Raw genomic sequence first — 21,145 nt, 5'->3', positions numbered from 1 at the left:
ACATGCTTCGGGTGTTCTGCTAGAGCAGTTCCTGTGAAGTGAGCAGCAGAGCTGCGCTTCTGTGACACCCCATGACTAGCCCAGAAGAAAGGAAATTAGCTTCCTTTCCCAGACCAGTAAACGTTAATTCTCTATAAAGAAGCAAAGCAAGACAAAATTAGACTAATGTCAATGCCTATTACCTCATTTAACAAGCTGCATATGCCCTCCTGCACTTTATCTCTTCCCACTCAAATAAAAAGTAACATTTCCTCAGAAGAGTATTTCCTCAAATGGATGCCATGGGAATTTTAACCAGTCCTGTTTGGGAAAATCCCATGTTGACAAGAAGTTTGAGAACTCCCGTGTGATATGAAAGTAAACTTTGTTTTAAAGTCTGAAATGTCTTTGGGACATTTAAATATGCTACTTTCTAAGTCAAGATGTTTATAAATACACTATGTGGGATTTCCCATTATTTATTTAACTAAGATTGTGTGTGTGTGTGTGTGTGTGTGTGCGCGCGCGCGCGTGCACACATATGTCATGAGGCAGGGACTCCTTGGAACATACTTCTGGAAATGTTTGCTTTGATAAAACCACAAAGCCCCAGAGACCCACATCTAGCAGCAGCCTGCCCTAGGGAAGCTCAATACACAATTAATGGGGTTTTGTTTTGTTTTCCGTTTTGAAATTGTGGGCAAAAGGAACTGACTTTAGGGGGTTTTGAAGATTATAATGGCCATATTGGCTATCTCCCTGACACCTTTCTCCCCTGCACTATTATAGTTCTGCTCTTTGAGAAGGATTGTCCCATCTTAGCACCTGCTGTGGCCTGGACTGTGTCCTTCCCCCACCCAAATCCATATGTTGAAGCCCTACCTCCCAATATGACTGTATTTGTAGTTAGGGCCTTTAATAAGGTAATTAAGGTTAGATGAGATCATGGGGTGGGCCCTAATACAATGAAGTAGTGTCCTTATAAGAAGAAGAAATTTGGACACTCAAACCCACACATGCACAGAGCAAAGCCATAGTGAGAAGGAAGCCAACTGCAAGTCAGGGAGAGATGCTTTAGGAGAAACCGAACCTCTTGACACTTTGATCTTCAACTTCTAGCCTCTGGGAAAATGTTTTAGTTATTTAAGCCACCCTATCTCTGGTGTTTTGTGATGGCAGTGCACACAAACTAATACAGCACCCATTGGGCCCTGTACTACAATATTAGAGTAACCCCATTACCCACCACAATAATTTTTCAGAGACCCTGGGCCTAAGCTAGTCAGTTTCATGACACTTCTCTGGACACAGGGTTTAGTTCAAGAGCACTCCCATTATCATAATGTCTGGAACTTTGTTTAATGGTGTTGAAAACATGCCCTTTTGTTCCTGATGTATGTAACTGAGGAAACCCATACCTTCACACTGTGGGCAGCCATCCTGTGCAAGAAGTCAGAGGACAAGAGATAGAAAAGACAGAGAAGAAAACAGAAAAGAAGTGCATTTGGAGCTCTGATCAATCCATGCCTTCAGGCAGAATCATTCAATTCTGTGAGCTAATAACTCTCTTAGATTGCTTAAGTCACATTGTGTTATTTGCTTTCACTTAACAATGAAAACCACCCCAACTGTACACAGATTCCCAAGGGCCATGGTGAATCAAGCTTCACTTGCAACCAAAGGGCTCCCGGATGGGCTTTATGTACACATTTTGTGTGCCTGACTTGTTATCTCTGAGTTCCTGAGTAATAAATTCAATTCACATTTCACTATGCTGCCCCATTGCCTCCAATATCAGGGTATGTGCCCTGGTTTGTGGGTCTTTTAGACCTTTTAATCAGCTAAATGTCTTAGTCCTTTTTCAGTGATTAAGTAATGGGCATCAACATATGATGTTTTTCACAGGTAAGGAGACTCTTAGAAACAAATGTACCTGCAGGATCTTAGGGAATTTCTAAGGCTAAACAATAGGGCTACCAGACAGTCTGATAGTAGTAGTATTTGAGGGAAGGACATAATGTCTGTTTTGGGTCAGTCAGCCATGAAGAAAATCTGACTCAGGAAACATATAGGACAAGGAACAGTGACCCACTTACACTAATAAGAATTGGGGTCTTTTTAAGACATTTAACAAAGTGAATTCCTAAGACCTTAGTACCTGATGCTGAAAATATTCATCTCCACAGATTAATTCCCAGTTTCCCATGGATAAAACTGACAGACTAGGTCCATCTACATTAGCCTTTTTTTCTTTTATACTCTGAACTGTAAGCTTCCCTGGGCTTACAAACAGAAATAAGGCCACTGCTGCTGTTAGGCTGAGTGGACTTCTCACAGGCAAGTGTCACACTAGGTGACATCTGTGTACTGGCAGGCGCTCAAGTCTCCAGTGATGATTCAGTGACTTGCTCAGTTTCTTGGAATTGACCACTTATTCACTTCCTGAACCTAGGTTTTGTCAACCATAAATTAATGGTCCTGACACAGGCTTTGTTCTCAGAGAGCAATACAAAATTCCAGCAAAGATTATCCATCAAAGATTTGATTATCCACTAAATCACTGAATACAGTTGTGAGTATGTGAAAGACTGAGTTTATTATTATATTATTATTTATCAACTATTGTATTATTTTTCAAACAAATAACTATAAACTTATTTTGCTCTACCCTGTACTGATTATAGTCAAGCACTGCTCTAGATACTGGAGTGTGTAAGGCAGATAAAAATCCCTATGCTCATAGAGTGTAGGATCATTTGTATGTGTATGTACATGTGTATGCACATACAGATAAAAAAGAAATATGTAATTATATAATATGTAAGAGGAAATTAAAATCTGTGGTAGTTTTGCTGGAACCATGTATCCCAGGATCCCTTTACTTATATGGTTCCAGGTTAAAGTTGACTAAAACTGGAATTTACACAAGAGTAGGAAGCTGGAAGTGAAGCAGCAGTCATACTATCTGAAGATCATCATGATGCAGAGGATTCTGCTTTTCTCTCACCTTGATCTGTGCACAGCTCTTACAGTTGACATCTGCTCTGTGGACAGACAGCAACTGCAGGTTGCCCAATGAAGTAAAGGCAACAGCCTTCCGTCCATTGACTCTCCCATGCCGCCCCACTCCAGCTGGCCATGCCTCGAATTCCCGTATTCTCGTGCAAGTTCTACTTACTCATGTAAAGCAAGAGTTTTTTAGAAGGGCTGGGCTAGGATTTTTTTCTGATCTCCCAGTTCTTTTGTAGACCCTCACTTGTGCAGCTCCTCGCACAACTGTGGACGGTCTTATTTCCATAATGCACCATATGTCATATCACTCTTGGTGGTTCTGTTTCTCTGATTGAACTCTGGCTGATAGAAGCAGTATGGAAAAATACAGCACGGTAGGGGCAGAGGGAGTGCTGGTGGGGGGTGAGCTGCAATTTTAAATAATACAATCAGGGAAGTTGCCACCAAGAAGGAGGCTCTGGAGTACAGACCTGAGGTAATAAAGGAAATAATTGTAAAATCCTTTCTAAGGCACCTAAAAACTATTCAAAGGATAATCAGAATAATAAAAGATTTGGTCCAGAAACACCTACAACTATATATCTTATAATGTGGCATAAATACAGTAATCAAAGGAGTACACTATGATTTTCTTTAGAGCCCTCTTTTGAAACTGAATTTTCTTAAACCTTATGGCATCTTGCTGAGGCGAAATCAAGGCCGGAATTGTTCTTTGGGCTTTTAGAAGGGAAAGAGCTCTGTAGGTATGAAGCCATAAGAAGAAAATACCCTCATTAAGTCGCATTGCTCCGGGGACGACTGGAGCTCAGCCATCCATTTTTTCCCAACACACTCCTCCAGCTTTGTCTTCTGTTTGCGAGGGCAAGAATGAAAAATAAATACAAAGCGTGTAAGGAAATCAGGCAGCCGGCCCCGGAGAAGGAGAAAGTGACATAGGCAAGTTTCTCCATTGGGATTCACAGAAACGAACTTGGCTTCAGAGCTTTAAATAAAGCAGAATCTACAACCAGCTGTTGTGCTAGAGAGTTATGAAACTGCCTGACCAAACAAGGTACAGAAAGGAGACACTCTGCTCCTGTGTTTCCCCGTCTGCAGCACCCAGGGGTTGGTCTCCTGGCAACCTGCCACCTGCTTTCCCTCTGCGAACGCTCGTCCGCCCCTAGGGGGAGCCCATCATCTGTCAACCTCCAAGGAACGCCAGTGTTTGAACCGCCTCTTTTGGGGATGGCAGTTTGGCTCTCTTTGAAGAACACAACTAGAACATCTGCCAGGAAAAGATTGTTTTGAGGCAGGTTGTGGGCCTCCTGTGCCAGGGCATAGCTGACTGCCGATGGACAATTGCGGACCTTCTTTCGACTTTACAGTTTAAATCTAAATAGAAGGTTCTCTTTAGATCATGGCGAGTAGAGCTCTTAATTTATAACCATAACAGTTCTGGAAAAATTCTATTTTGCAACAAAAAATGTTTGTTTCATTCTCAGTTTGGGCTTTTTCTTAATTAGTTATTTGTTAGTTGAAATAGATGTGTAATAATTTTAGATATTTTTAACACTGTAAGACATACGACATTTTTGCATACATATTTTCCTACGTCCAAACTTCCCTTGTGGAAGCAACAGGCACAAACTGAAAAGTGGGCAGACAGGAACCAAAAGTTTCTATTCTTAGAGGCAAATGCTGAACAAGACCTTCTGTGCACATGAAGGCAACTCGACAAAGGAGAATGTGTCTCCCCTTAAAGTGCTGTATCTTAGTCCCGTATTTCCCTGATTCTAATACTACACTTTTTGATCCACTAACATCAGCTCAGAAGCAAGTCCACCTCACAGGCCTGTGGGTGTAATTTAACTAAGTCAGGAGGGAAAGCCTGTGAGTGGGGATAGGAAAGCCCCTGACCTGCCCACACATGAACTCCTCCAATGACTTGCCAGCTATTAATATAATCACCCCCATTGATGACAAAGTTTGGAAAGAAAGGAAGAAACTAACAAATGTACCTGATACCATGCCAAATTCATAGCAAAGTTCAGTGACGGGAAGAATCTTATTCTTTTGGTCTTCTCCTACCTTTTTGTTTTAATTTTTCACATATTCATTTATTTTTGCTAAGTTCCAGAGAAGCTTCTGGTATATGCCAAGACAATGTTAATGGTTTCATAGATATCACTCATTGAATTAAAGTAAACAAACATGAAAACAAAAGCCAAGAGTCCAATATTTATCTTTTTAAACACTCAGTTTCACAAAAACCAGCAGGAAGGGCTAGGTGTAGTATGAACATCACATAAATGTTTCTTGCCTGACAACACTGCTCAGACACATTTATTTTTCCCAATATCTAGTGCCAGTTTATTCCAGGAAAATATCCAATATTACCCCTTGGTTTCAGAAGTCTCACTGTGCATACCAATGTCCTAGTTTGCATCTTAATGGAGCAGAAGTCTAACCTTCCCACCTATGATAAATATATATAACCTGATCTGTAATAAGAAAAATTTCAATAACAGTGAGCAGGTATTCAGTCTTTTAAAAAAAAATCTCTATTAAGTGCTAGCTTCTTCCACACCTTCTGTAATTACCTGCATATGGGAAATGAAGCAGTTCATCTGCCTTCATGGTGTTACGATGAGGGTCCCATAGGATTACCTCTTTGCCAAACAACCAAGGACTAGATAAATAAAAGGAAGGCAAATATTGTAGAACAGCAGGAGAGAAGGGCATGAAAATGATCTTTTCCCATCCTTCATTTAAAGAAATAAAATACAACAGAGATCTTATCTGAAGTGTAAGGCTGACTTAAATTTGAAGTTTGTAAATCTTCTCTCATAACTGAATAACTTGAATGCCATCTACCATACTGGGAAGTTTTTCCTTTCTTGTTCCTCTCATTGAGAACCAGCTTTAAGGAAGAGAAAATTCACCTCTTCTCAATATTTAATTAGTAAGGTACTACTTTAGCTAGTCACATTTTATTTTTGAGTTAATTTATGTCAAAACTATACTTAAAGTAAAAATGCCTTGCGAGCATATACTTTTAAAAATAAAGTTGTTCTGCCCTGGCTGGTGTGGTTCAGTGGACTGAACACTGGTCTGTGGAAAGGTTGCTGGTTCAATTCCTGGTCAGGGCACATGCCTGGGTTGGGTTGCAGACCATGTCCTCAGCTGGAGGCATGTGAGAAGCAACTGATCCATGTATCTCTCGCACATGTATCTCTCCTCTTTCTCTCTCCTTTCCAGTCTCTCTAAAAATAAATAAATAAAATCTTAAAAAAATAAAATTGTTGTTATACTTTGGAAGTGTGACTGCATTAACAAAAATAAATTCTGATAGGAAAGCCAATTAGCTTTACATTTTCCATACCTTTCTCTAGCTCTTATTTTAATGCCTGTAATGTTTACAAGGCTTGAATACTAGAAGGGTTTTTTTTCTCATAATTATTCATGAAATTCAATTAACCTGTCATTAGATGAACAATTATGTTATCCTGGTCCTCTTGCCCCCAACAGCTAGACTTCCTATGAGTTATCCAAGTCAGAGTTCTACCTGAATTTCTTCTGAATTATGTTTTATAATAAAAAATTATCAAGATATCTAAACATCATTTTTAACAAACTGTTTATATAATCATCAAAACCATTTATAGCAATACTTAAAGGATGTAAACACGCAGGTATACTTAGCTCCCTAACCTAAATCTTATTTCCCACAACAATTTTACAGAAATCATTCTTAATCTTTCTGTCCCTGATAAAAAAATACTTCCTGTACTTATTTATAGCTCCAATAACACTCTCAGGTTTTTTAAAGTCAATATCAAAAACCTTATGTTTGATGTCTCTTCAATGTTTTTGCCCCCTGCAGGAAAGACATGCCTATCTTCTGCTTACCTTTAAAAGATAAAATGACCAGCTTGCCCTTCCACATTACTTAAATTTTCCCCCTGCTGCCCGAAGCAAAAAAAATGTTAGAAGGAATAACTAAAACAATGGGAAACACTAAAGGATGGGGAAAGAGAAGGCCTCTAAACAAAAAGAAATTATGCTGTAGTGTAATGCTGCTGGTGTGCATGAGCAAACCCTGTAATGGCTTTTTTCCCCAATCACTAGGGAGTGATTTTCCCTTCTCGACTGAGAGACCTTTGCCCTTTGAAACCAGAGTTGATGTTTACTAATTAATTTATATAGAATGGTCCCTTAGCAACCATTTCAAACGGGACCTGTTACCTCTGCTCTCTGGGTTTAAAGGTACATATCCTTTTCCATGTCAACAGTGTTTGTAGAGGCAAACAGAAGGCAGCAGTGTCCTAAAGATGGGCATCAAGTGACGCTTCCACACCTGATGACGACTGAAAGGATGCCTCGGAAACTGTGACGTTGCTGTTTGACATTGAAATAAGCTTTTTCATCTTACTTAATTTGTAGTTATTGTTATACCAGATGGGATGATCTTTAAAACACCCAAGAATTTCCATCTGCCACACCGTAAAAATGTACTTATTTCTTTACTGTCGTATCTCAAAAGCCTTAATTATGGAGTATGTAAATGCTATAAGAAAATCATATTCTGTCTGTTTTGTTTATTGCATCCTCAGAATTTGATCACTGGCATAGTCTAAGCAATCAATAAACATTTGTAGACTGAATGCAGATTCTTTTTCAAACTCTGATGAAGGGGACAAAGGACAAAGATGAATATTTATCAATTTCTCCTTTCTGTTTAGGGGACTTTTAATGAATGACTGTAAGTGATTTCTAGGGCTTTGCAAATAATAATAGAAATTTGGATCTTATTTTCACTGCACTGTTTTGGAAGCTGGTCAGTCCCTTTCTTGACCAGCCAATTAAGTCCACACTCCCAACCACTTCTTTTATCAGGCACTCGGCATTGGGCACCACACAGTCAGATGCAGCCCCTATGCACGGAGCCCACTGAAGTTATTCAAACCAGCCAATTCTAAACCCAGTTACTGTGCTCTGTCCATTTCTTCCTTTGAAAACAACAATAACAGCGTGTGTCCACAATTTCGCTCTTTCCTTCTGCCTTACAACCCACGTGAGTGCTTCCCTGAATGGCCCTACATGGCTTGCTTTGTGTTTTTGTTTGTTTTTCAGGGAAGTGTGAGCATAACAAAATTGTCAAGACTCTTTTTGGCTTTCCTCTCTTGATCTGTGCCTGGGCTTACCGTCCCTCACCCCAGATAATAGAGTTAAATGTTCCCATAGTGGCCAGACCTCCAAGTGATAGTATCTGCGTGTCTCTGCATGGGGTTATTTTCCCCCTGCTGGAGCCAACTTTTTCATTCCAAGGGGAGCTGGAAGTGCTGGGGAAGTCACACCCCAATGGTGCACTGGAGCAGATCTATGAGCACCCCAGCTCCCTCCTCCCCATATCTGTGAGCTCTGAGGAACATGTATGCTGGAACTTGGGCTTTCTCCAGCAATGTTGAGCTCCAGTTGCTCACTCTGATAGCTAGATAACCTTAAGGCCATTCTTCCTCTGAAGACTTTAGGGAGCCTACAGCTCAGGGGAGCCTTGCTTACCTCATTGGTTTCTGGTGCCTCCAGACAGCACTTGACAGCAGCAGAATCATTCTAATCTCTGTCTGTGCCATCAGGCTGCCTTCTCCTCTTCTGTAGCCAGATGTTCTACCTCCGGCTTCTAAGGACACTTGTCATTGGATTTAGGGCCCACCTAATCCCTAAATGATCTCATTTTAAGATTCTTAACCTAATAACAGTTGCAAAGGCCTTTTTTCCTTCTCCCCAAATAAGATCACATTCAAGCTTCTGGGTAGGCAGATCTTTTGAGGGGCCATCATTCAACCCACTATAGATCTAAATCCTTGTCTTAGGGCAAGGGTGTCAAACTCATTTTGACCAGGGACCACATCAGCCTCACGGTTGACTTCAAAGGGTTGAATATAATTTCAACTCCTTAACAGTTAAGGAGCAGTTACATTTATACAGTTGTAAAATTACATTTGGCCCTTTGAAGGCAACTGTGAAGCTGATGTGGCCCTGGTGAAAATGAATTTGACACCCCCGTCTTAGGGTATGACTCTGAGGAAACCCAAATTTAGACTTGTCTGTCATGCAAAGTCAATTGAGATTGTTTCAGAGTAGCTAGGATTTCGAAATTTAGATCAGGGTCCAGGCCCATTCTTTCTTTTGTGATTCTCTCAGAAGGCTGATGTCTGTACATGGAAATATTTTCTTTATCTCACTTCAAAGTTGGCTTCTACCCAAATGAGCAGTGAAGCAAAATTTTATCCTTATCTGTGAATTTTTACAGCCCTTGGAACATTCCTACAGTGATAAAAGAAATGAACCTCATAATTCCCCGGAGAACTTGTTTTCTTCATTCCCCTTTTTTCTCCTCTTCTTTTACATGCTGCTGTTTCTTCTGCTATGGGTGACTGCCATGATCCTCATCAAAACAGTTTATGTCTCCACACTCAGCCCATCCATCTAATTTTCACAAAATATACATTAAAGCTCACCTATATACGTACGGTGTTTTTGTCAATTAGGGAGATGGTTCAGAGATTTTTAGAGTTTTGAGCTACGGATATCCTCAAATAACTTTCAATGTCCTTATTTCTTACATTACATTAAAAGAAATAGGAACTACAGCACACACACACAAAAAGAACAAAGAGCCATCAATTGACAATCTGCATAGTGCTGTGGACAGCCTAGGCAATTTCAAGTTTTGATTTGCTGTGTTCATTTAAATGAATATAAATTTAGAAAATACATGCAATTTCCCCAAAGATAACTAACCATTATACTGAAAATAAACCCCTTTTTCTCCATCAAAAACTGAAATCTTTGTTCTCAAGGGAGACTTTCTCTAACCTGCATGATAGAATTAAAGGATATAGTCTAAATATCTTCTATGTATAGAATCTTACATGTTACTCTATGGATAGTGGGTGCTTTTCTTTTTGCCAATAACCCCAAAATGGTTCTACATGATAATAAACCTGAAGCAGCCAATGGCTTTCTGTTCACTTCTCTTCAGAAGCTGTAAAGATTGAAGAGCTGACTAACTAGAGATTCCCTGGACCTGAGACAGGAAAGCTCTGACCAATTAAAGCCTTTTTAGACAGGACCTTTTTCATAGATGCTTTATTCACTGTAAGTTTTCCCCCTTTATTTTTCTTTCTGATACTCCACTTCCCTGTCAGGTCTCTAATCTGATAAACTTAACTCTCCCCCTGAGAACCCTTGTGTCCCCTATTCCAGAAGAAGTTTAACCCCCAGGGCTCTTGCAGCTACTGAAGGGTGTAGCAGCCCTCAGGCTTAAGCTGAATACATATCAGCATTTCCCTCTAGTTATTCATCTCAGACCCTCAAAGGCCTAATGAGTGCAGATCAAGGTGAGCCCATCAATTTCAGCCTAGCCTTTAGTCTTCTGACTGGGAGCCTTTGATTTTCTAACTTACTTATAAAATAAAAATAACTCATAAGGATAATTTTTCTGAGGGACATAATAATCTAATCAAATGTTGATGGGCATTGTTTCTGCTATTAGACGCATCCTGCCCCCACCTCACCTGAATTGTGAAGCTGAAAATCATTTGACTTTTCCAGGGCACGGCTGTCATCTCTGATGTACCAGTTTTGATTAAGTTATTTTGATTTGAGGTTTCACTTTACTAATTTAATTTAGTGAAAGCCACATACGAGGTAGGCAGCATCTAGCTTTACAGACACACCAGATTCACCATATGCAAAAAAGTTACTGAGTGTGTCTTTCTCACTTTTTTTAAAGTGAATTATCACTGCATATCCTACCAGTGTAGCACAGACACCTTCTACTCCCATATATTCCTCCTAATCTGAGACCTCTAGGAGATGTTCTGTAGGCTTTAACAACATTGTCTTGGAATCAGAATTGAGGGAAAATGGAGAGTAACTCCCTGTCACTATGACACCAGCCTAATCAGATGCCTCTTTGAGGCCCAGCTCTCTTCTCACAAAGATTTTGGTAGGCTCTTCTGGATTCTGTGTGCTCTGCTTCTCCTGCCTGGGCTCCAGTATGGGATGGATTCTATCTCACCAGCTCTACAGTGGATTGTCATTGGTTTTACCCATTCACCTTGGGTCAAGAGGCTGATCTTCTGTGCATGTTACAATTAAACACTGGCTTGGGGCATTGTTCCACCTCCTTGATATTTTGGGCTTGCCAGGCATTTCCCAAGTTCCTCAACAAATGAGGACATCTGTGGAGAAAAGCAAGTGAAAGAATCACACACTAACATTATCAAGAAGTTTCAGTCTGTCTGGACCTCAGTGTCACACAAAGGAAGGGGAATGAGGCAGGTAAGAGATATAACTGGAGAGGTAGCAGGTGCCACAGCAAGTACTTAGGTGCCAAGAAAAAATTTGAACTGAATCCTCAGGATATTTGGGGGTCAATAAAATACTTTAAGTAGGATATGGATTGACATTCCTGCCCAATATACAGAAGCATGTCTGAATGCAGAATCCCTGGCCCACTCCCTTTAGGTAGGTCAGTTCCCTTAATGAACAATGCAAATGAAGGTCTTACACAAATATCTCTAATCACTATCAGACAAATCCCAATCAGGTTCTTTGTGCTGTGGCTCACTAGGGTGTTATTAGCATGATTGAAAACCAGACCTGTGCATCATGCCTTCACTGATGCTGACCTGCCCAATCACATCATAGTGATCTCTGCTTTCCTCTACTGTCAGCTCAACATCGCTAGTCATCTGAAGAACAGGGAGTAAAGCAGTATTGGACCTCTATGGTGTGGCATCGATGTATTTTTGAAACCCCAGATTGTAACTACACTGTCTGTTGTATCTGCAGTGAAAACTGCTGATAATAATTAACATTTATTCAATTTTAGCTGTGATTGAAGAGAAAACATGGCCAGAATATTTATCGGTCATGTACATAAAAGCATGTTGTAACTTAAAAGCTAATTTGGCATGCTGCATTCAAGAGAATCGAATGATACATCTGAAAGACTACCATAGTGATCATTTCTATTCTAAGAAAGAGGAGGGTAAATAATTTGAGAAATGCCAATACATATACACACACATACACACTAATAAAGGTATATATAATATATGCATAATATTTGTATAATATGCAGTATGAATATGCATATTGCATATAATATATGCAGTATGAATACGCATAATTATTTACTATTATATGTATATGCATATGCTATATGCATGTATTATATACACACCTATAATCTTACATGAAATATTATTTATATATAACATCTAAGTATATTTGTATGTAGATATATGTATTAATATATGTGTATATATATATACATATACACATATTTTGAACCTCAATTTCAATCTCATCATGTATCAAATGAGGATTATAATCCTCAACTCAAAGACTGGTTCTGAAGATTATAGTTATATAAGTAGTGTGCTTAACACAAGGCCTAGCATACAGGAGGAATGCAGTTGCAGTGACTTTCTCTTCTGAAACACTAGGCATCAAAATGAAACACAAATAGATTTAGATATGTACAAAATTATAAATCTGTATTACTTAAATAATTAGTAAAGAAAAAACCAAGAATCATTTGTTTTCTAAGTGGGACAGACTAAATTTATTACCAGTAAATCAAGGCATCAAAAATAATTGAATTAATTTTTAGTCTTTCTATGTTCTTATTATATTACTCATTACTCTGGATTAGTAATTATCCAGGATCATCTATTTCGTTTTTATTCTCAATTTTCATGTCAGATATTGTTAGGTCCATGTGGGGGGGCTCTGTTGCGCGTGGGTCACTGGCCAGCAGTGACCACGGAACGCTGTGGATGGCTCGCCGAAAAACACGCGAGAAACAAACACACATGCACAGAGACAACCAGGTCCTGTGGGGAAGTAGGGACAGAATGGCCACCCCCCCTAGTGGGGAGGGCCTCGATTTACCATCCACACTTGCTTTTATTGGGCTCATTTTGCATAATAATTCAGGTAAAGTACAGTACTTATCAGTGGGAAGTAAGGAACTGTAGAAAACAAGGAACTCTGCTGGTCTATTGAGTGGGGGTCAAAGAGCCGTAAGACTTTGAGGAACCAACTTCCTCCTTGGACCCCTCTCATTCAACTGAGAGCATTCTAAACAAAGAAGGCTTCATAGTAATTTATACGTTCTTTCTTAGGCCTGATCACCCGGGGAATCTGCCCTTTCAGCACAGAGCTGCACCACCCTGTCATTGTTTCAGGCTTAGCACGGGAACTAAGGCAATAGGAGATTTTCTCCCAGAGGATGAGAACTCAGGCTATGTTAAAGCCGAGGAGCGAGGGTCCGTCACCCTCTTCTGCTGCAGCCCCCCAAGTCCTTCTTTTGGGGGGTCCTCCCAAAGTGATCGTGCCTGCCTTAGGTCGTTCCCCCCGTGGGGAATCTTACCCGTCTTTGGCTAACCGACCAAGCTTTTTGGGGTTCAGCAGCAGAAGCAGCATTCCTGCCAGGGAGACAAGCCCTTGTCTCCTTGCTGGCTTACGGTTCCAAGGGCGTTCCCTTAGCCTTAGCCTAGGCGGGGATTTCAGCTTCTGATACCAGTCAGGGTGGTTCCCAACAGGGCTCCACCCACAGCCCCCCCCCCCCCCCCCCCCCCCCCCGGCCAGGCCACCACAGATATAAGTAAGTCTACCAAGACATGATCTGCTTGGGGAGGAAACATGGCAGATCTCTCAAAGGAGAAGGGCCAAGAGCCTTTTCCTCAATAGGCTTTTACTGGGTTCAATTTGCACAGGAATACAGGTAGAGCTCATCAATCAATGTCGGGCAATAAGGATCAAACAATAGATAACATACAAAGAACTACAAGGGCTTATTCTGAGTCAAGGTCAATTAACTAAAGGGCTACAAAACTTTGGGAAACAAACTCATATCCTGCTTGGACACTTATCAGAAAATTGAGAGCATTCTTAGCAAAGCAGGTTTCACAGGATTTTATGTATTTTTTTTTCTCAGGCCTAATGGCCCAGGGGAACCCACCCTTTCCAGCAGAGGGCTGCACCACCCTCTGCCATTGTTTCAGGATTAAATCAGGCAGGGGAAGTAAGGCAGCCAAGAGATTAGGAGACTTCTTGCAGACGTAATGAGGACTCAGGCTATGTCAAAGCCGAAGGGCAAGGGTCCATCACCCCTTTTTGCTGCAGCCCCCAAGTCCTTCCCTGGGGGCTCCCTCGTGATCGTGCCTGTCTTACGTTGTTCCTCCTTTGAGGAATCTTACCTGTCATTGTCTAACTGATCATGCACTGGGGGCCAGGTAGGGTGAAGTAAAGTGGGCAGAGGTGGTGCCCCTGCTAGGGAGATAAGCTTTGTCTCCTTAGTGGCTTATGGTCCCAAGATCATTCACTCAGCCTTAGCCGTGGCGGGGGGGGGGGGGGGGGGGGTTACAGCTTCTGAAACCAGGCAGGGTGCTTCCCAACAGGTCCATATTTAGATAGTCATATATTTTTTAAAAAATAATCAATACACTGCAATAGAGAACAGGTTGACAAGATGGGAGAGGTGAGGGAACTCCAGGGGAAAAGGGGAAGGGTTTATAGGAACAAGTATAAAGGACACATGGACAAAAACTAGGGGAGGGGTGGAAATGGGAGGGAGGTGGGGAGCACTGGGGGGTAGGCTGGGATGGGAGTAAAAGACAGAAAACTATGCTTGAACAACAATTAAATAAAAAAAGTTTTTCAGAGAAAAAATAATACACTGCAATTTGACTACTTTCAGATTTGCTTTCATTTTGATTTTGGAATCTAAGTTGGTATATACAAACATTTAATATTCAGGGTTATAAATGATTTATTATCATTGCGCAGTTTAAAGAAAATTTCAGATTTTTCAACATTTCTGCCCTCTAGAGTACGGGTCTGTTGTTCCCTCCCCTCGAACTTGAGTAGCTTCTGTGACTTGACAAAATGATGTCAGCAGAAGTAACGTTGTGCCCATGTTCAGTCTCAGGCCTTAAGAACTTGCAGTGCCCAATTCCTCTTTCTTAGAGCACTGACTCCAGGAATGCTGAACCAGCATTGGTCTGACTGTTCTGAAACCATCGTGCTAGAGAAGTCACTTGCGAGTCACTTGCTCATAGCTGAGCCTAGTCTTCTAGTCTTCCCTGCCATGACACTAAACATGTAGGACATGTTGCCTTCAATCCAATCTTTTAACAGTTGATCTATCAGCTTAATTGATGAATGGATCCCAATCCATGCCACATGGAGCAGAAGAGATGCTTAGGTGAGCCCTGCCAGCATTTCTGACCCCCCAATACTGGGAGATCTAATAAAATGGGGATTGTTTAAGGCTACTACATTTTGAGGGTAACTTGTTATGTAACAATAGATAGACAGAACAATGGATTCAAAGACAAGGAAGTGGAATATGTTTCTTTCCTCAGTGGTATTGTTAGTATTAATTCAGAGACTATGTTATGAACTCCAGAACTGTATTGGATGAGCATGCTTCAGAATAAAACTATAATATTTTTAGCAACTTAAATAATTTCATAAGTATTTGTCGATAATCTTATACAACCTGGGAATATTTTATGTTCCACTTTGATTTAAATTGTGGTTTTCCTCAATAGTATTTATATTCCAGTAGATTATTATAAATATCTGACTCAGACCTCTGAAATTCACTGGCGAGACTATAGACATAAGTTCACATCAATCTTATTTAAGTTGCAAGGTATTTTTGAAACGACTATCATTATAACAGATTCAATCTAACACTGTTTCCTGGTAATACTATTGTGCAGAAGTGAGTGATAAATTAAATTTTGTGGAACACCAGGTGTTATTTGTGATGCTTCTAGTAAGAATTCTTATACTTGGAAAATAGATGTTAAAGGAAAACAAGACAGTATGAAAATTATGTATGCTATGTGTTTAGATATGTTATGGACACCTAAAGGCAGTTAAAATAATTGGCAAGTGGACTCATTGCTTGAAACTTCCTCAACTTATGCTTTCAGCTTCTGTCAGGCCTCCTTTCCTCCCTTCACATACACATTTCCTCAGTGTGGGGAGGGGACTGTATTCATTCTCAGGGCTTTATTCATAAAATATAAATTTGGAACACAAAACATACATTTGAAAAGATTCAAATTTACATATTTAGTCTTGACATTTTTATTAACTTCCATAACCATATTTTCAGTTGCATGAAAATATATCCATCTAGATATCTCCCCAATACCTCCAACCAAACATATTCAAAAAAGCTCTTCATTATGTTCAATTGCATGATCATTCAAATCTATCAGACTGGAAACTTTAGACTTTTACTTTCTTTTTTCCTTATCCAATAGATAATTGAATTTCAGGTCCTGTGATTTCTATCAGTGAAACACTTTTTCTATTCTATCGCTTGTCTCTATTTCCACACAATTTAGACTCTCATTATCTATTTCCTGCATTTGCACAATTAATCTCGCTTTCTCTTTTTTATGGAAAATTACTCTTATATTTGTTGTTGAAAATGTTATTCAAGAGAGAAGAAAGTCCAGCAAGAAAATAGTTTTCTTTTAACATAATGCAAGGAAAAGGTGTCCCATATAAGAAAATAGCACATTTTCTTTATTCTGCTTAAAATTCATGTAAAAATGTTTAAAGTAATATTTGTATTAAATTATAGCATTAATACCAAGGTGTGCACAAATCATAAGGGTACAGTTCAGGATACTTCCAAAAGGTGAACACACATGAGTAACCATCACACATCAAAAAAGAATATTCTAAAACTCCCAAAGACCCATGCTCCCTCCCCAAAGGTAACCATTTATAGGACTTCTATACCATCAGGTAGTTTGACCTGTTTTGAACTTTACATACATGGGACAAGGATATGATTCTTTTGTATCTATCATCTTTTACTCAACTACAAAGTTGTTATTTATTCTTATTGTTATGTGTAACAGTAATTTGTTCTTATTGTTGCATGATATTCTACTGTATGGATATACTAGAATTTATTTACATTAGAATTTTTTCTTTTGTGGGCTATTCTAAAGATCACTGTTATGAACATTTTTATATGTCTATATTAAAATGTGGATTCAATGTGTTGAATATTAAGAGTGCCATGGTTTGGTTGTAGCAACATTTGTTTTTATAAGTATTACCAAGTCCTTTTCCCAAATGGTTATCCCAATTTTTATTCCAGCAGCTATATGTGAGAGTGTCCTTAGTTCAAATCTTGGTAGCACTTGGTATTGTTATTATCTTCAACCTTAGCCATTTGGTGAGAATATAATTTGTTTGTTATGGTTCTAATTTTCTCCCCATGATGACTAATGTGATTGTCCACATTTTTGTAAGTTTATTCACAATTTAGATGCCTTTTTTTTGTGAAGTGACAGTTCAAACATTTTGAACATTTTAAAAAGCTTTTTTGCTTGCTTGGGCTTAGTTTTTTGTATGAGTTTTTTATGTACTTAGTACATGTTTCCTATGTTAGATAGATGTGTGGCAAGTGTTTTTCTACTTTTGTGGCCTACGTTATCACTCTTATAATAAGGTCTTTTGATAAACATAGACTGTTTATATTAATGTTGTCCAATTTATTAAGGTTTTTCATTTTGGTTAGTGTTTTGTAAAAAAAGTTTCTGCATAGAAAGTGTTATATTCTCAAATATTTACAATTGTACATTTAATTTTTTTCTTTGAACAATCTAGAGTAAATTTTTTTTCAAAGAGTAAGTTATAGATAAAAAATTAAATTTTTTCCATGCAGACAGCTAGTGGGCTTACTACCATTTATTAAAAGAACCACATTTTCTTCATTGTAGTGTAGTGATATGTTTTCATAAATCAAGTGATACTGTATGTGTAGATAATTTTCTAGATTCTCTATTAAATTCTATTGGTCTATTCAGCTCTCCTTTCTTAGAATTCCCATGCTGCCTGATTTATTATAGCTTTATAATGAGTCTTGAATGTAAGACCTATAACTTTGTTCTGTTTCTTCAGAATGGCCTTGACTATCTATTTGTGGACTTTATCATTTGTATACACATTTTAACCTAGGCTCACAAAGTTTTGCAAAACTTCATGGATTTAATTTTAATTGCTTTGAATTTATACTTTAATTTAGGAAAAAGTGTTATTTTAAAATACCTAGCCTTCCAATCTATGAATATGATACTTTCTTCATTTATTTAGGATTCTTCATTTTCTCTTAATAATGTTTTGTGCCATAGATGATCACATTCAAAATTCTTATTTTGTCATAGAATACTCTGTATAATATCACATCAAGGATCTTTTTTGCCCACTTTGTTGGTGTTTCCCACCACTCATACATTTTTTCAAATTCTTTGAACTTCCTAATATATATATAGAATAAGAAGGCTATTTATTAACTCCTTTTTGAATGTGATTTTTTTCCCCTCATCCATGTCTTATGATTTTCTGGCAATAGTTGGAAACAAAGCTTACCTCTCTCAATCTCTGTTAAATATACCCTTGCAAAGTAAATTGCCCTAAATCCATTGATAACACTTTCATATCACTGTTTCTTCTATTAACTTTCAATGATTATTTGCTTACTGAGTGGATGTGGCCCTGATGGCTAATCCTAGTCAATTCATGTACTTAGAAACACTAAAACAAACAGAACCCCACATGCCCTTTAGATGTCAGAGAATCTCGGAGTTACCTGGTACCAAAGTAAGTTAAGAGAATATATAACAAATGCAACTTAAAAATTCACCTTTCAAGAAAAATCTAGCCCTGGCTGATTGGCTCAGTTGGATGGAACATCATCCTGTACACCAAAAGGTGGTGGGCTTGATTCTTGGTCAGGTCACCTACCTAGGTTGTGGGTACAATCCCTAGTTGGGACCTGTGTAGGAGGCAATTAATTGATGTTTCTCTCTCCTTTCTTCTCTCTCTTTCACTCTCTCTCTCTCATAAATGAACATGTCCTCGGGTAAGGATAAAAACAAAGAAAAAGAAAAAATCTAAACTCCTATTGCTGTATTTCTGAGCCTCTCATACTTCAGACTGGCAACATTCAGAGAGTGTTTCACAGACCAGCTACCCCAGAACCATGTACAATGACATATCAGGCCCCCTCATCCTGGGCCTGAACCCAGACCATCTGAATTGGGAAAAGGGGACTGAGAGCCTGCATTTATGAAAAATGCCTGGAATGATATCTATTAGCTTTAACTTTTGGGGTTCAGTGACCTAAAAATGGCCTTTTGATCACTTTATTTCAAATGGCAGCCCTGCATCTTCAAGCCGAGTTATCTTTTGGGGATTACGGCATTAGGATCTCCTTCTTACTGTCATTCCCTCTGAGAGGATATGGAGTAGTCTGAAACTAGCCTTCCAGAGTTATAGTGGTCTGCAGGTTTTAGTAGCAAGCACTTTAAGTTGAAAACAGCCTATACAAGATTCTATTAGAGATCAGGACATAAGGGGGCCTGAAGGAAACTATGTCTCTACTTTTACCGTGGAACTCTTCCACATGGGATGCCAACCAGAGTCAACCCACTCTCTGGTTTTTGTTCATCTTACTTTAATTACTATGTTTCCACTTGTAGCGGCACTGGCCGTGGTCCAGAAATTGTCATTGACAATTACATTTCCATTGTGAGAAAATTTAAAGAGCAGTCTCTGAGCCTCTGACTGGCCATTTGTGTCCTAAGAGGCAGAGGAAGTGGTGAGTGAATTTCTCCCCCATCCAGGTCACAGTGGCCATCTGAATTATGTGACATACTGAGGTGTAGAAACTTTTGCCCTGTATTTTTTCAAATGTAGAGTGAGAAGACCCATTTCTTGGCTTCTTTCTACCACAGTGTGAGCCATTCTATTCTGCCTCAGAGCTTTGTAATGAGAAAGGCCCCTTGTTGTTTGGCTGGTCCAATGAGTTAATGGCAGAGAAGTTTATTCTGTGACACTAAAATGCTGAACTGCAGGGAAATGGTGAGAACTCATCTGAGTAAACACAGTCAGGACAATGTAAAACCCCACCATAACCCTGAGTAGAATATAGAAACCAGAAGCATATTTCAGCCTCACCTAATTTTCATGAGGATGCTGCTTTATTTGTTAATTATAAATATCTCTCCACACTTTTTTTAAAGCTTCCTGAAGTTTATGTACTCATAAATGGATGTCTAACAGCAAGGAGGGCGAAAACTGCTGAATTTGGAACCACAGTGTTGTTTAAATTACTTGGAGAGTATAGTCCTGCGGACATATGCTGAGATAGCGAGGGCTGATTCATTTCCAGATGGAGTTCTCACACCAAAAACCACAGAAGGACTGTGAATTTCATTTCACAACTGACAATGCCTCATTTCAAATCCAGCTGCCTAAGGATCCTGTTCCAAAACAGATTTACAAGAGGGCCAACAAAGGCCATGCAATAAAATGTTTCTAAGCAAAGACCATGTAAGGAAATGCATAAAAAATCCTAGTACTAACGACTACTCTAATTTATTATTTAGTTGAATTACTCAGTAACACTAGAGTGATGCTTCCATTGCTAGTTGAAGAAATATACTGAGAAAAACAATGATTGTTCTCCATTAGAGACAGGTAATATCAAGGTGTCAAGAAAAGATGTAGCTTCTCTAAAAGTTTTCTGACATTCTGGGCATAATCAAGCTTTAGAAAAATGGTGATAAGTAATGTGGATCCCATACTTCCTAGTAATATTAAAAGGATTCCATTAGGATTGGCAGACATGAAGAGCAGTGAATATGAGGGGTATAAGTTTACCTAAAACCAACTGCATGGTTCAAATTAAGATGTAACATGTCAGTAAGGGTAAGCAACCCAGGGGCACACTCATGAGATCATGACTTGCCCAAGGCCAGCTGCAGAACTAAACTTACACACATGGGATGATATTAATATTTGCTCACGATAGACTCTTAGTTCTCAAAATATTGTGAAAACAAATATGTCAGGGAAACCAGAGGCAATTCTCTGATCACTGACATAATCTTCATTTTAGTAAAGGTGTGATAGAACTTGAAATTAATTTTCTTAATTACACATGTGAAACAAAGATGCAGAGTCTAACCTGAGTATCCGCTGCAGTGAGTTGGACTAAAAAGCTACATAATGGATCACTTGATGCCTAATGTTCATCATAATTGTTATATCA

This window comes from Phyllostomus discolor, chromosome 5, assembly GCF_004126475.2.
Source record: "Phyllostomus discolor isolate MPI-MPIP mPhyDis1 chromosome 5, mPhyDis1.pri.v3, whole genome shotgun sequence".
NCBI lineage: Eukaryota > Metazoa > Chordata > Mammalia > Chiroptera > Phyllostomidae > Phyllostomus > Phyllostomus discolor.
The sequence above is the reverse complement of the archived record's forward strand: the minus strand, read 5'-3'. Positions refer to the sequence as shown.